The sequence below is a fragment of the Triticum aestivum genome, chromosome 2D, assembly GCF_018294505.1.
Source record: "Triticum aestivum cultivar Chinese Spring chromosome 2D, IWGSC CS RefSeq v2.1, whole genome shotgun sequence".
Classification (NCBI taxonomy): domain Eukaryota; kingdom Viridiplantae; phylum Streptophyta; class Magnoliopsida; order Poales; family Poaceae; genus Triticum; species Triticum aestivum.
The window spans coordinates 567,384,217-567,401,282 of NC_057799.1; positions in this window are offsets into that span (position 1 = coordinate 567,384,217).

Here is a 17,066-nt window from a genome sequence, read left to right on the forward strand (position 1 = left end):
GAAGCGTCCTCGTGTACTCAATGACCGAGAGCTTCTGGTGGCATTGCATCAAAAGCAGGATAAGCATCATGACTGGCTGAAGTGTCAGATGCAGAGTCTCTTGGTGGATGTCAATCGCATCCATAACTTGGCCACCAAGAACACATTCGTTGCACATGAAGCCTGTCGGCGGTCCTGGAAGAGCCTCACAGCTCACACTGCTATGTTCTGAAGATGATCTGCGTGCAGATGGCTTCACAGAGTACTTCAAGTTTGACTCCAGGCCTCCTCAAAATGCAAGCTGGAGTCGCACTCCCTCCATTGAAGATTCTGAGCATTCATCTTCGGCTGCAACTATTGTTGCATGAGTCGTCGATGAGAAGACGGCGCCACTTCACCAACCTTGGCTGCACTGCATCTCGATACTGCATCAGGCCCGTCTGCACCACCAAACTCCAACGACGACCCTGCTCCATCTTCTACTCCTGCTGGGAACGAGTAGATACTCTATGTCTTCAAACCTTTTTGGTCATTACTAACAAAAGGGGGAGAAGCATATGAGATTGATAGTCTTCAAGCGGGTCCATATGGGTGGTTGCATTATTTTTGCTAAGTTCTTACAACTCCCGTTTTGAAACTATTTGGCTTTTGAGTTGTGACACTTAAACTTGATGGTCGTCTGCTACGTTTTGCTGCTACTTTGTGATGCGATGATAAATTCCGCATGAAGTCATTCTGCAGACGCCCATTTTTCATTGTGCATGTCATTATCTTCGTTACTCTTATACATGCATGATGAATTGCCTTCGTAAGTTGAAGAGGATCTCCACAAACTAAACCTGCCATGTGCATTTGCATTCAAAAGCAAACTACTTATATGCACATCTTCAAGGGGAGCCTTTTGCAACTTATGAAGACAATGCCTTTATCCTTAAACTCTCACATACTTTTATTCCCGTTGAAAACTTCAACCGGTTTGTCATCAATCACCAAAAAGGGGGAGATTGTAAGTGCATCCAGTGCCACCCCTAGTTGGTTTTGGAGTATTGACGACAAACTTGGTTGAGGGACTAATGTGTTTGTGAGAATTGCAGGATAACACAGGTAGTAGTCCCTTATTGATCCGGTTTACCTACCAGAGATAACCCCTAAAAATGTGTGAAGACACTGAAGACAATGGTGGTTCGTGAAGATATTCACGGTGAAGATTATGACATGAGAAGACATTCATGTGAAGACTATGGAGTGCGAAGACATAGTTGTTTCGTAGTTCCTTTTCTTCTTTGTTGAGTCATAGGAACCACCGTACTGTTAAGTGGGGTCGAAGTGAACAAACTCAGAGTGATTGAAGTGATCGATGCTCAACCAAATCCTATGTCTTCGAGCGACGACAATGAGAGCAAATCTTATCCACAGCTGGATGAGTCAGCTTTACTTGTAGCCCAAGTCAAGCTGTCGCGTGTGTGTGAAATCCGACCGTTGGACACATGTCGGTTCCTTAGTGATCCAGGGTCATTTCGGACAAATCGGGTCGGGTTGCCTCCTGGCTATAAATAGCCCACCCCCTACACCATAAATTGGTGGCTGATCAGAGTTAGTGCACGAATTTTGTCGTTTGAGCAACCCACCTCCGAAGCTTTTGAGAGAGAGATCCTTGCGAGGAAAAAGCTCAAAACACGAAGAGCCAAAGAGTGTTAGGCATCACTGAAGTCTTTCTGTCCACGTGATCTGAAGACTTGTTACACTTGAGGACTGTGAATCCTCCAGCCGATTAGGCATCGCGTTCTGAGCATCCAAGAGTCATTGTGGATCACCGGTGATCCAAGTCTGTGAAGGTTTGGAAGTCTACCTTGAAGACTTACCAGAGTGATTGGGCAAGGACTGGGTGTCCTTAGCTCAAGGGGAATAAGGTGAAGACGCGGTCTTCTGAGTTAAATCTCAGCCTCCGTAACCAGACGTACAGTTGTCACAGCAACTGGAACTGGTCTACCAAATCCTTGTCCTCACCAAGCAACTGGTTCTATCCTCCACTTCCCTTTACTTTACAGTTTGTCTTCGTGAAGTCATTGCCTGCTTGTCTGATCTGACAGACTTCACAAAGTGAAGTCTATTTACTGTTTGGCTTCATATTGTCTTCCATTCTGATCCATACTACCTAGCTACTGATAGTCTTCGTGCTTTCATTTCATTGCTTACTTTACTATGGCGTGTCTAGGGTAGTCTACCTTCCGCTGCATATCAATAGGTTCATTTCTACTTTTTGTCTTCAAAGACCTCGTATTTTGAAGACTTTCATAAAAATCGCCTATTCACCTCCCATCTAGTCGATAACTAGCACTTTCAGACTTGGCAAAAATTTGAGCCCGCGCGGTGGTTAACTCAAAATCGCAGTAGCACTGGATTACGCTGGTTCCATATCCAGCGCTATAGCGCTGGTTCCAAATCCAGTGCTACTGCTAACTACTCCAACTTTTATTTTTTAATTCTAAAATACAAATAGCAGTAGCGCTGGATTAGGATCCAGCGCGATAGCTAACGTAGCTATAGCGCTAGTTTCCCATCCAGCGCTATTGCTATTTTTCTTTTCTTTTTATTATTTTCCTTTTCTAGTTTCTAGTTTTCTTTTCTTTTTATTATTTTTCCTTTTCTTTTCTGTTTACTTTTCTTTTTCTTTTGTCTTGCTTTCTCCCTTTTGTTTTGTTTTTTTTATTTTTCTCCCGACGGCGGCGTCTCCCTCCGACACTGCGCGAATATCACCGGAACCATGCATGTGGTGGTAATTGAAGAGGATGCGATGTATACATCATTTGACCGATAACGGTTACTTAAGTGCGTACACAAAATAGATACATATATATATATATAAATGATGGTTTCTCAGCTGCGTCGGCGACGTTTCATATTGAGCTTCTTCCCTTTCTTGTTCGTTGTTGAACAATTGAGCCCCTCCTTGTGACTTTTCCGGCACCATGGAGTACGATCTTTCTTAGGTAATGTAGTATTGATTCTTCTTTTCATGTATACTTCATTGTCATCGTCATCTTCCCTCATCGGGTTAACGTATTGGTTGTAGTCTTCCTCGTTGGCGACTCCATCCATTCCAACGATGCTCCTTTTGCCTCTCCTCACGACAACACGGCTGGGATTGGACGGGTCGGTTATGAAGAAGCATTGTGTCACGTGCTTAGCGTGTACCCATGGCTCGGTTTTGGCGATGACGTTAACGTTCACGGCAGCGCTCTTTGCGTTGGGTATAGACATGGTAGTGAAATACTTGTTTTCTCTTACGACGTCCTTAGCCCATCTGACACAGAACATCGTCGCATCGTGCATTCCAGCGTAGTCAAACTCCCAGATCTCTTCGACCCTTCCGTAGAATCTTTCAGTTGTGCCGTTGGCATTGTCACGCATTCAATCGTCACCCCCGAGTTCTGGTAATCACTGTCCATGTCTTTTTCCACCCATTGATATCGTATGCCTGATAGGTCGCGAGTTTGGGCGCGGGGCCATGTTCTAAGGCGTGTATGAGCAATCCGTCCGAACTGCCCTCTTCCGGGGGATTAGCAAGAACTTGCTCTTTGAACCAACGCAAGAAAGTGGCGTTGTGCTCTACAGTAACTTCGTCGTCCGTCTTGCGCATCCCCTTATCACGATACTTCTTTGCGATGGTTTCTTTGTGCTGTGTCACATAATCATCTACCACATCTAGGTGTTGTAGCACTACTAAGTTAGCCTTGTTGAAGTTGTTCTGTCGATCCGAGTAGTCCACGTGCAATTCCCTCCGGCCGTTGTTGTGACCTTCTCCTCCGAGCCTCCCATCATGCTTCTTGACGGGCAAACCAACAACAGGGTCTCCGACACCTATATAATTCTCGCAAAAGGAGATGCACTCATGCGTCAGATACCCCTGGACGATGCTCCCATCGGGACGGGACATGTTACGAACGAATCCTTTGATGACCCCATTCATCCTCTCGAAGGACATCATGCTGTGAAGGAATGTCGGCCTGAGGTCAATGATGTCATCCACGATGTGGACACACAGATGCACCATGAAGTCAAAGAACGTGGGCGGGAAATACATCTCAAGCTCACATAGTATGACAATGATCTCTTCCTGTAGCCTTCGGAGCTGCTTCACACTGGTGGACTTTCGAGAGGTAACGTCGAAGAAGTTGCAGAGACCGGTAAGCATGTCACAGACGTGCTTCTCCATTGTCCCTCTAATGGCAACCAGGAGTATCTGCATCATCATCACGTGATAGTCATGAGACTTCATCCCGCTGAACCTTTTCTTCTTGGTGTCTAGAAATCTGCTTATCTTCCCACAGTAACCGGAACTGACTTCGATTCCCGTAAGGCACTTGATGAATTGATCAATCCCTTTCGCACTTAAGGTGAAGTAAGAAGGGGGGCAATAATTCTCCTCCTTCTTGTTGACTTTTCTGCCCCTTTCCCCCCGCCTCCGTCTCCTCCGTCGACTTTTTACGGTGGAGATCTCTCCTAATCTCCAAATCTTCCAAGTATTTCCTTGCCTTCGGCCCATCCTTGGTCTTCTCTGGCATGTTCATCAGTGTGCCAAGCAAGCTCTTGAGGAAATTCTTCGTGATATGCATTTGATCAAGGCAATGAGGCATGTAGTGATTGGGCCAGTACTCCAAGTCCCAGAAAATAGACCTCGTTTTCCATACCTTCAGCAGCGGCTCCGGCGCCTTTTTCATCTTTCCCGGCACGGGGCACTGTTCCTAGTTTTTCAACAGCTCTTTGATTTTGTCGCCGCTCCTCTTACGTGGAGGTCCTCGATGCTCAGCCAACCCATTGAATAGATCTCTATGTTTTCTCCACGGCTCATCCTTCTCGAGCCATCTACGGTGCCCCATGTACACGATTTTCCCAGACCCACTATCTGTCGTTGACGTAAGCTGCTGAGACGTTGTATCATCCATGCACCGCGTGCATCCGCAGTATCTGTGGCACACCTGGCCTGAGATGTACCCGTAACCGAGATAGTTGTGCACCGTCGTCATCAGCGCGGCTCTCATACAGAAATACTCTCCTTTGCTAGCGTCCCATGTCCATGTCGGTGTTTTCCATAACACGTCTAGCTCCTCTTTCAGAAGCCCCATATACAGCTTAATATTATTTCCGGTTGTTTTGGCCCTTGAATCAACATGCTCATGTGTATATACTTTGTCTTCATGCACCCCCATGGGGGGAGGTTGTACATCCATACAAAGATGGGCCATGTGTTGTGGTTGGTGTTCTGGTTTCCAAATGATTCATGCCATCGGTACTCGTACCAAGCACGATATTCCTTGGATCTTCTGCAGCAAATCCATATACGGCGTTGAATGCTCTCCACTAGCTAGCATCTGCGATGTGTCTCAGCTTCGGATCATCTCCATCGTTGGGCTTCTTCCTCTCCGCGTGCCAGCGCATTGCTTCCTTAGGATCTACGAAATACCGCTGCAGACGGGGAGTGATCGGAAAGTACCATACAACTTTCAGAGGAGCTTTCTTTCCTACCTTCTTGTATCGAGAAGCATTGCACACTGGACAGCTAGTTTTTTCCGCGTGCTCCCCCCCCCCCCCCCCCCCCGATAAATGATGCAATCGTTGATGCATGCGTGGTACCTAATGTGCGGCAAATCAAAAGGGCAAACGATTTTCTTGGCCTCCTCGACACTAGTAGGACACAGGTTTCCTGGGGGAAGAACTTTATTATATAGATACTTCAAATGCTCATCGAGGCTTTTGTCTGTCCATTTGTTTTTGGCCTTCGTCTTTAGAAGTTCGAGCGTGAAACTCAAGCGGGTCACCTCAGGATCGCAACCATCATACAATGGAGCGTCTACTTCAAGTTGCGCCAGCTTGGCCTCCTCTCTAGAAGCAGCTCTCTCGCTAGTCGTACTCTTGCGAAGGAGGTCTCAAACATGAGGGTCCTGCACGACTGCACTTACTAGTGTCGAAGACTGCGACGTGACCGCCGCCTCTTCTCTGCCATGGCCGAACTCTTCTTCACCGTGTCCAGAATCTTCTCCGCCGCCGTCATGTCCAGAATCTTCCCCGCCGCCATGTCCGGCGCCATCGTCTTCGTGTCGATCAGTCATCTCTTCGTCTAGCCCCATGTCATTATTCCCTGCCATGTGGACGTCCTCATCATCATCTTCACTTATCCACCGAGTATAGACATCCATGAAACCATTCATCAGTAGGTGCGCCTTCAAACTGCCACGATCAAAAGGGTCCAAAAGGACTCCTTTGCATCTTGTACGCGGACATCTAATCCTAGTCCGATTATTTGCATACATGTCCATCACCGCGGATTGCAATTATCGCTCCACCTTCCATCCACTCACCTTCATGACCGACTGCACGGTATAACAAGCAAAAGGGGTTATAAACAAAATGCATGCATCACTGGTACGCGTCGGTCCTAAACAAACGGTTTTTAACCCCTTTCCGCGACGGCATTTGGAACCGTCGCCAAGTGAGTGTGTGCGATAGGGTGTCCTTCCCACACGACCCAGAAATCGTAGGGGATTGGCCCTCCTGGGACCCAGGCTGGGGCCGTGTGTGATCGGGCGAGGCATCGAAACCCAATCATTTCCGTAGGTATGTACATCCCACACGGTAATCCGAGAAAATCATTTCCGTAGGTATGTACATCCCACACGGTGAATCCCAGAAAAACATTTCCGTTCATATGTATATCACACACATTCAATCCAAGGAATACGTTTCCGTTCTTATGTACATCCCACACAGTCAATCCAGGGAAAACGTTTCCGTTCGGATGTACATCCCACAAAGTTTTATGTATACGCTCGTGTGTGAAAGGTGTAACTATCACACACGCTCTGCCTTGGTTAACTGTTTGCTTTCATTAACTACATCACACATGATTTGATGTAGAAAACTGTGTGGCATTGGGCTATCCATCACAAGCGCTTTTACTGCCAGAACAGTTTGCAAAGTTCCATGACTGTCTGTTCTCTTTTTATTTTTGCCTATAATTTATTATTCTAATTGGAAATTTTGAATTATGAAATGTGCAATTCAAATTCTCGGCACAATGGTTCAACAATGAATCCATAAATAAAATTGCCAGTACAATATGCTCAGTAATTACAGGATTAGGCAACAATTAACTATGATGAACCATAGTATTTAAAGGTGGTAAAGGTGAAGAGACAAGTGTAAATCATTTTGACTGCCGACGGTGTTGAAGAAGCGGAATGCCCATAATGTGCCTTCCTGCATGCCATAGGCACGAACCACTTTTGTCCAACCCCTTGTGACGATCGCCCGCCCATCCTTCACCGCCTTCAGGAAGACTTCTAGAGCATTATCATGGTAGCATGAATTATATACTTTAACCTTAGTTGCCTCCACTACGGTCATGTAGTTTGTAAGGTAATTATCAGTAAATAGCTTCGGAAACCACTGAAAAGAGAAAAATATCAGATATTGAGGTCTAAAAGAGTAACTTGTTGTGGGCAGGGGAAAAGGCAACACATTAGTTACCATCCTAAAGTTCAATGTTGTCTTCGACAAAGTGTAAATAAAGAGCTTAATTGCAATCACCCATTTCTTTCGCCTAACAATCTTTCTTAGTTTCCTCACTTGACGCTTGTTCATGAATATCTCATTGCCCCATACGCAAAAGGGATCGAAGCATGGATCAGTACCGCTCATATATGTACCTACAAGCAACCAGTAAATGTTAGAAGCTAAACTGAGATTGCACAAATGATGTAAAATACAACTACCTATGTTCCTAAGTACAAGTATTTTTTTTGAGATTTCAATATGAACTACATACGGATGTATATAGAATTATAGATATAGTTTAGATTAGAATCTAGATTCACTCATTTTGCTCCTTATGTAGTCTATATTGGAATCTCTAAAAATACTTATATTTAGGAATAGATGGTGTATAAGACATGGGATGCAGCTAACCTCGACGGCAAACAACAGCATCGCCCATTGTAGCCCTGTGTAAGTACATGGAAAGCCAATGTTAACTACAACAGGGTTAACATCCACCAAAAATAGCAAATGGTAATAAAACGGCAGCATCTGTAGTGATATCTTCATTTCGAAAGAGTAGCACGGTAGCAAAGGGACGGATTAAAAAATGGATACAACTGTTAATTGCAACAGGCTTAACAACATCCTAATTCATGTTTTGTAAGTTTGTAGCCATTGAAATACAACTCTTTAAAAATGGATACAACTGTTAATTGCAACAGGCTTAATGGCCATTGAAACCGGTACTGATAAAAATGCAATTGGCAGAGTTAAACATCACAGGGCAGGTGCTGCCAGAGCAGATAATGGCCCAGTTGTCTATAAAAAGGTAGGGAAAATAGCTCAAACGTGTTAGGCATGTTTACTACAACATGCTTAATACATCGACAGTACAAAACATAGCCATTAATTGCAACTGGTATTGGTAAGATTGAACTGGTGGGTACATACTTGGTAAGTCCTGAGAGGTAGTTGCTGGGGCACTTCATCTTGGCCAGAGCCCGCCCAAAGTCAGCGGCGGCGGAGGCGAGCTGTTCCTCCAGGTCGAAGCGTGGATCAGTGCCACTGACATGTGTACCTACAGGCAACCAGTAAATGGTAGAAGTTAAACTGCAATTGCACAAATGATGTGAAATACTGTAAGACATGGGATGCAGCTAACCTCGACGGCAAACAACAACATCGGCCGTTATGACCCTGCGTAAGTACATGGACAAGCATGTTAAGTACAACAGGGTTAGCATCCACCAAAAATAGCAAATGGGGCAGCATCTCTAGTATATCTTCATTGCGGAGAGTAGCATGGTAGCAAATGGACAGATTAAAAAATGGATACAACTGTTAATTGCAACAGGCTTAACAGCATCCTAAGTCATGTTTTGTAAGTTTGTAGCCATTGAAATACAACTGTTTAAAAATGGATTCAACTGTTAATTGCAACAGGCTTAATAGACATTGAAACCGGTACTGATAAAAATGCAATTGGCATAGTTAAACATCACAAGGCAGGTGCTGCCAGAGCAGAGAATGGCCCAGATGTCTATAAAAAGGTAGGGAAAGTAGCAAAAACGTGTTAGGCATGTTTACTAGAACATGCTTAATACATCGACCGTACAGAACATAGCCATTAATTGCAACTGGTATTGGTAAGATTGAACTGGTGAGTACATACTTGGTAAGTCCTAAGAGGTAGTTGCTGGGGCACTTCATCTTGGCCAGAGCTCGCCCAAAGTCAGCGGCGGCGGAGGCGAGCTGTTCCTCCGGGTCGAAGCGTGGATCAGTGCCACTGACATGTGTACCTACAGGCAACCAGTAAATGGTAGAAGTTAAACTGCAATTGCACAAATTATGTGAAATACTGTAAGACATGGGATCCAGCTCACCTCAACGGCAAACAAAAGCATCGGCCGTTGCGTAAGTACATGGATAGGCATGTTAAGTACAACAGGGTTAGCATCCACTAAAAATAGCAAATGGGCAGCATCCACTAAAAATAGTCATGTATTGTAAGTTTGTTGCTGGTATTGGTGAAATTGAGCTGGACATGGTAATATTTGAACATCACACAGTGTGCGGTACTGAAATAAACAAGGCACGAACATGCTTAATACATCAGCCGTACAAATCATAGCCGTTGCAAGTGGTATTGGTAAGATTTAGCTGGTCAGATCTTACCTGTTAAGTCCTGGGGGTAGTCGCTGGGGGACTTCATCTGGGCCAGAGCCTGCACCATGTCGGTGGCGGCGGAGGCGAGGTGTTCCTCCGGGTCAACATGCACATCGTCCATCGCGCCATGGACCGCCATCAGCTCCTGGTGGGGGCGATTTGGAGGCATGAGGATGTTTCGCAGGCGCCATTTAAGCAATCAGGCCGGGGACGTGATAGAGATCGGTGGGTTACCTGACTGGATCCGAGCAGAACATAGATGTGGTTGCGGCGGCGGCGGTTTGAGATGCCGGTAGGGGAGGCGTGAGGGAGGGGTGATACTGAGGGGAAGGGGATGTGGTTGGAGGAATAAATTCTGAAATCGTGCGCCTAATGAAAATTTCGGTGCGAAACTTGAAACTTGGGCGGGGGAAACACACAACACAGAGGAAGCGCGTAAAATACTCGTGTGCGAGAAAAAATAAAGTTGGCAGATCCCGTCTCCAAAAAAATGTACACGTGTACTTGATTTTTTCCGGTTAATGGTACGCCTGGTTTATTAGGAAATATCGCACAGGTAACTGACTTATAGGTCATTAACGCAAAAAAAACGCAGACGGGTACGGCATAGAAACCATGTGTTTCGTGATCTTCTAATGATTAACGCAAAATACGCACACAGGCACACATGCTAATCAATGCTCAAAGCCCTCAAAGGATGCTCTTACCGACATTGTACGTTAATACTACAAACTTAAAGTACTACTAGTAATTTGCTCTAATATTACAAACTTAAACTACTTCTCATATGCTGCCATCAGGGCATGCTGACCAGACGCCGGCGTTCTCCTTCCCGGCCTTGTAGGCGGCAGCCCACCATGCTTCGATCTCCGCCAAGCTCTCCTCACCACAGCGTGCGGCCTCTTTTTTCTTGCGGTGGCGGGACTCTCTTTTCTTGACTGCTTTATGCCTTTTCCGCTCCTTCTGTGCGGCTTTGGCCGCCTCTAGATCCACCACCCATTCGGCCATGGCAGCCTCAAAGTCCGCCCATGTAACTGTCTGGCCGCCGGCGGCGATGAACTCGGCGCGGCGAGATGCCATCACTTCCTTACCATGTGTGTGGTCGTGGGCGGCGAGGAACGCGGCGCAGCGGGATGCCATCGCTTCCTTACCAGTTACTGTGCGCCGCGGTGCCATGGACGACGCCTGGAGAGAGCTCTGGGACGGAGGGGCCGGGCAGCCGTACAGTGCGGTGGTATTCAAGAGCTCAACGACAAACGACAACAGAAATTTGGCTTCCCTTACAATTTTGCTTGTTCATTATCGCACACGGTTCATCTCCGTCGCTTCCGGAAACAATGTGTGCAGTGTGTTGCGTTATGATTGGCCTGAACCCAAGCCACGCGGATCGCGCGTGTGCACAGTTGGATGCGCCGCGATCGAACGGCAATCCACGTCCCTCACATCACACCCGTGCACCTGTAGCTGGATTGGATTTATAAGCGCTAAATGCCTAGAAAATGCACATAATCCCCTAAATATGGTAAATGAGCCCGGAAAAATGCCAAATTTGAACACGGTGATTTGCAGGGTGTATGTTCGTCGTAGAAAAAAACTCCAGGGCAAAGAACGAAGAAAATTTGGATTCCCCTTCAATCTTGGGGATTTCCCTCTCGAAAGCATGGAACTTCCTCGGTGATGGTTCAATTTATGAAGGGCGTGCATGATGACATAAGCCAAACCTTCTCTAATTTTTACCAGGGCATGGTGAGGTCATACCATGGCACCATGACAGGCGTCATGTTTTTTAAGCATTTATTTCATTTTTTCTATAGTTGAAAACCCAACAAACAAACATTTGTGGTTGACTATTGCCACACATTTCATCGAAATATCTGTCCATTCCTTGTAAAAGGCATGAGAATTTACTAAATGGCACGAGCATGGTTTTCTAGGCCGTTCTTGTGGACCCTTTCATGCATCGATTGTTTGAACTTGAATTATGCGCATTAATGCCTAGGAAATGCACATAATCCCCTAAATATGGCAAATGAACCCGGAAAAGTGCCAAATTTGAACACGGTGATTTGCAGGTTGTATGTTCATCGTAGAAAAAACTCGTGGACAAAGGACAAAGGAAATTTGGACCCCCCCCTTCAATCTTGGTGATTTCCCCCTCGAAACCATGAAACTTCCTCGGTGATGGTTCGATTTATGAAAGGCGCGCATCACGACATAAGGAAAACATTCTCCAATTTTTACCAGGGCATGGTGAGGCCATACCATGGCACCACGCCAGGCGTCATGTTTTCCAACCATGTGTTTCATTTTTTGTATAGTTGTTAACCGAGTAAACGACGCGTTTATGGTTGACTATTGCCACACATTTCCTTGAAATATCTGCCCATTCCTTGTAAAAGGCATGAGAATGTACTAAATAACACGAGCATGGTTTTCCAGACCGTTCTTGTGCACCTTTTCATGCACCGATTGTTCGAATTTGAATTATGTCCATTAATGCCTAGAAAATGCACATAATCCCCTAAATATGGTAAATGAGCCCGGGAAAATGTCAAATTTGAACACGTTGCATTTGAGGCGGTATGTTGATCGTTGGAAAAAACTGAATGACAAACTAGGACGGAAATTTGGATTCCCCTTCAATCTTGGGGATTTTCCCTCTCGAAAGCATGGAACTTCCTCGGTGATGGTTCGATTTATGAAGGGCGTGCATGACGACATAAGCCAAACCTTCTCAAATTTTTACCAGGGCATGGTGAGGTCATACCATGGCACCATGCCAGGCGTCATGTTTTTTAAGCATTTATTTCATTTTTTCTATAGTTGAAAACCCAACAAACAAACATTTGTGGTTGACTATTGCCACACATTTCATCGAAATATCTATCCATTATTCCTTGTAAAAGGCATGAGAATTTACTAAATGGCACGAGCATGGTTTTCCAGGCCGTTCTTGTGGACCCTTTCATGCACCGATTGTTTGAACTTGAATTATGTGCATTAATGCCTAGGAAATGCACATAATCCCCTAAATATGGCAAATGAACCCGGAAAAGTGCCAAATTTGAACACGGTGATTTGCAGGTTGTATGTTCATCATAGAAAAAAACTCGTGGACAAAGGACAAAGGAAATTTGGATCCCCCTTCAATCTTGGTGATTTCCCCCTCGAAACCATGAAACTTCCTCGGTGATGGTTCGTTTTATGAAAGGCGTGCATGACGACATTTTTACCAGGGCACGGTGAGGTCATACCATGGCACCACACCAGGCGTCATGTTTTTCCAAGCATGTATTTCATTTTTGTATAGTTGTTAACCCAGTAAACGACGCGTTTATGGTTGACTATTGCCACACATTTCCTTGAAATATCTGCCCATTCCTTGTAAAAGGCATGAGAATGTACTAAATAGCACGAGCATGGTTTTCCAGACCGTTCTTGTGCACCTTTTCATGCACCGATTGTTCGAATTTGAATTATGTGCATAATTAATGCCTAGAAAATGCACATAATCCCCTAAATATGGTAAATGAGTTCGGAAAAATGTCAAATTTGAACACGTTGCATTTGAGGCGGTATGTTGATCGTTGGAAAAAACTGAATGACAAACTAGGACGGAAATTTGGATTCCCCTTCAATCTTGGTGATTTCCCTCTCGAAAGCATTGAACTTCCTCGGTGATGGTTCGATTTATGAAGGGCGTGCATGACGACATAAATCAAACCTTCTCAGCTTTTAACCAGGGCACGGTGAGGCCATACCATGGCACCATGCCAGCCGTCATGTTTTTCAAGCACATATTTCATTGTTCTATAGTTGATAACCCAGTAAATGACGCGTTTGTGGTTGACTATTGCCACGCATTCCATTGAAATCTCTGCCCATTCCTTGTAAAAGGCTTGAGAAATTACTAAATACCACGAGTATGGTTTTTCCAGACCGTTATTGTGCACCCCTTCATGCACCGATTGTTTGAATTTGAATTACGTGCATTAATGCCTACAAAATGCACATAATCCCCTAAATATTGTAAATGAACCCGGAAAAGTGTCAAATTTGAACACGGTGATTAGCAGGGTTTATGTTCATCATAGAAAAAAACTCATGGATGAAGGACAAAGGAAATTTGGATTCCCATTCAATCTCGGTGATTTACTATCGCACACGATTCATCTCTGTCGCCTCTGCGAACCGTGTGTGTTCACTCACACATGCAAAAGGAAAAGAAAACCCTCGCCCACTTCGTCCCCACTCACTCGCCGTGGACTCCTCCGCAACTCTGCACCCTAAGCTCGACGGCTGTTGGCGGCGGGCGTAGGTCGCGCTCCAAACGGCACCGGATTTCGCCGCCACCGCTTTCCGCCGCCTATCTGCACCGACATTCTAGACTCTGGTCGACTGGGGTTTTCTGCGGGATTGGGCCGGGGATTTTTCTCATGGAGAAGGTAATCAACTTAATTAGCGAAATATTCACTCATCTCTTATCGCAGTCCGTCTGTCGCTGTTAATCAACCGGCGGAAATCGCCGTGGAATCATTTTTGTTCTAGCTGATTCGTGGGTGTTCATTCATGTGTCCACAGTGCGAGCACAAATCGGGCAACTGTGGTCGTGGCCAGTCGGAAACGAAGTTCTATCTCACCATTCCGGATGACTTCAGGGAGCGCTCGGTATGTTCAATCTCAACCTACCACGGTCGGCATGGCCTAAATTTGTGAACATATACCGTCTGTTGCTACATTATCTATATATTTGCATCAAATCTTTGTTACATTATCTATTTTTAATTCTATGTTTTTGTACTTTGCTTTCATCTATATATATATATATATATATATATATATATATATATATATATATATATATATATATATATATATATATATATATATATATGGATCTGTTCTATCAGTTACTCTCATATTTGCATCTTGCTCTGTTATTTCAATATATCTAATTTACGATCTTAATTTTCATTTCAAGGAGTACATCCCTTGCTTTGCAAGAACAGGAGTAGAAGGAAATCTTGGGCTTTACTTTGCTGATGACTCCCAGGATGTCATATTGACAACGCAGCATGGATTTACAATGACGGTTAGCGTAAAACTTGATAAAGATGGTCACTCCTATTTTAATGCGAACCTTTGGAGAAAAATGTCTAAGTGTTATGAACAAAAAGCTGGCAATAAAATTCTAGTGCGTGCACCACAGCCTGGTCTAATTAACATGGATGTTTACTTCCCCAACGTCATCAGCCGATCAAAGTCTGATCGAGGTTAGTGTCCTTTCAACTTTCTTCTTGCTGTCATATTACTATTTAAGCAACCAATTGATCAATATTTAAGCAACCAATTGTGATATCATATTCTGACTCCGTTCCTAGGCAGTAACAAATTCTATTTACCAATTATGCGCACTATATATTCTTCTGCCATGTTTTAAATAAATAATACCTTTCCACCTTTTAAGCAGGATATGTTGGATGCATAGTGAACGATCTGTATGTTACTAAGCGTAACAAATTTCACTGGAAGGACTTGAAGCATGTCATAAACTTTGTTGATACTCTGACAGAGATAGCACAGCATATGAACGCTGGATTTTGGATGGGATTAATTAGACCTATGGTGCACACACTGAACAAGACCAATTGTGTGCACAAAACGCTGGTAAAAAGTCATATTTTAATGTTGATGCTCATAAACTGTATATATCTTCAACGATATGTGTTTTTTATTCTACATGTCAACAGAAATTGCCCCCTGTAGCAGTTCCTGGATCGATTTCCCGGCGTGGTTGAATTACACTTGTGCCTGCTAATAACGCCAAAGTGATTGCAAGGTACTGCATTTCCCGCAGAAATGGAACCATTCAAATTAACAAGTTCTCGCTTCTCGTGGCAATGCATCCATATTGGAAAATTGGAGACACTGTTCTACTCATGATCTACCAAGGCACAGGAGGGCTCTTCCTTTTCATTGACGAGATGCCGAGTCGCCGTGATCAAGCTGGTTCCAGTGAATAGTTGTGGTTGTTGGCCCTCAGCCTCTTAAAATGTGCTAGCTGTTACTATATATGTTAAGTATGTAGATATGGACCATATGGTTGTTGGCCGTTAGCCTCTTAAAATGTGATGGTTGTTACTATGTTAAGTATGTAGATATGGACCATATGGTTGTCAAAACCGTGTTACGAAGATCCTCCTTTTGTCGAATAGTGTAAACACTATATATATATATATATGTTACTCAAATGTTGTTACCCAAGTTTATAAATTTTCATGGAAAGTATTAGTATCGTACACAGTTCATTGGGTTCAAGCATGTGCCCGATGACCAGAAGGCATTTGCATATTAATTGTCCATATTGCAAGTTCACATACATGTTAACATAAGGAAACGTATGTGTAACATACTAATCATCGCACACAAGTACTCGCAGACGCGTCGTGTGCGTTACTCCGCCACCGCAAGCAACTAGTTTGCATTTTTCAAAGTTTTTTGTACACACAGAATCGCACACGAAGTAACTGCATTGACCGTCTGTGTTGTAATTTCTCATCGCAAACAGTTCATCTGAGTCGGCTGTTTGCCACGTATCACACGCATCTTGTTTACACGTCTCGTTTGTGTTCTTTTGGGTCATCGCAAACAGTTCATCCATGTGAACTGTATGCCGCATATCACACACATGTTGTTAAGTTGAACCGTTTCTGTTGTGTTCCCTAATCGAAAACAGTTCGTCCGAGTTAACCGTATGCCGTATATCGCACACACATTGATATGGCTGCCCGTTTCTGTTGTTCTACCTCATCGCAAACAGTTCGAATGGATTAACCGTGTGCCCTGCATCGCACACACAGTGTTATGGCTGCCCATTTCTGTTGTTCTGCCTCATCGCAGACAGTTTGAATGGATTAACCGTGTGTCCTGCATCGCACACGCAACTAAAATCTGAACCGTGTTTGATGGCTCCGCTATCACAAACGTTTTGCACCTTTTTTGACGATTTTTTTACACCACCGTTTGCGATTATTGCATCGCACACAGTTTCGGCAAAGGGTCTCTGATCGTAGTGTCGCGTTAGCAGTAACCTGCAGTGGTGCATGCATCAAAGTCATATAAAAATTTGGCATGACCTTGCCTAAAAATAGGACATATCGAGTTGGCTCGAAATTCACCGAAACGGAAATAAATCGACATTTCGGCAAAACATAAGCAACTCGGGGGCATGTCACTCGCACAAATCTCTCCATATCCCAAACACACACATATTCCCATTCTTGAAATGCACAACTTTTTACTCACCTATCTCCCGAGAGAGATCGAGCACGGTTAGATGAGGCCTTTCGCTACCTATAGGGATCGAAAGTGTGGATGGCTAAATA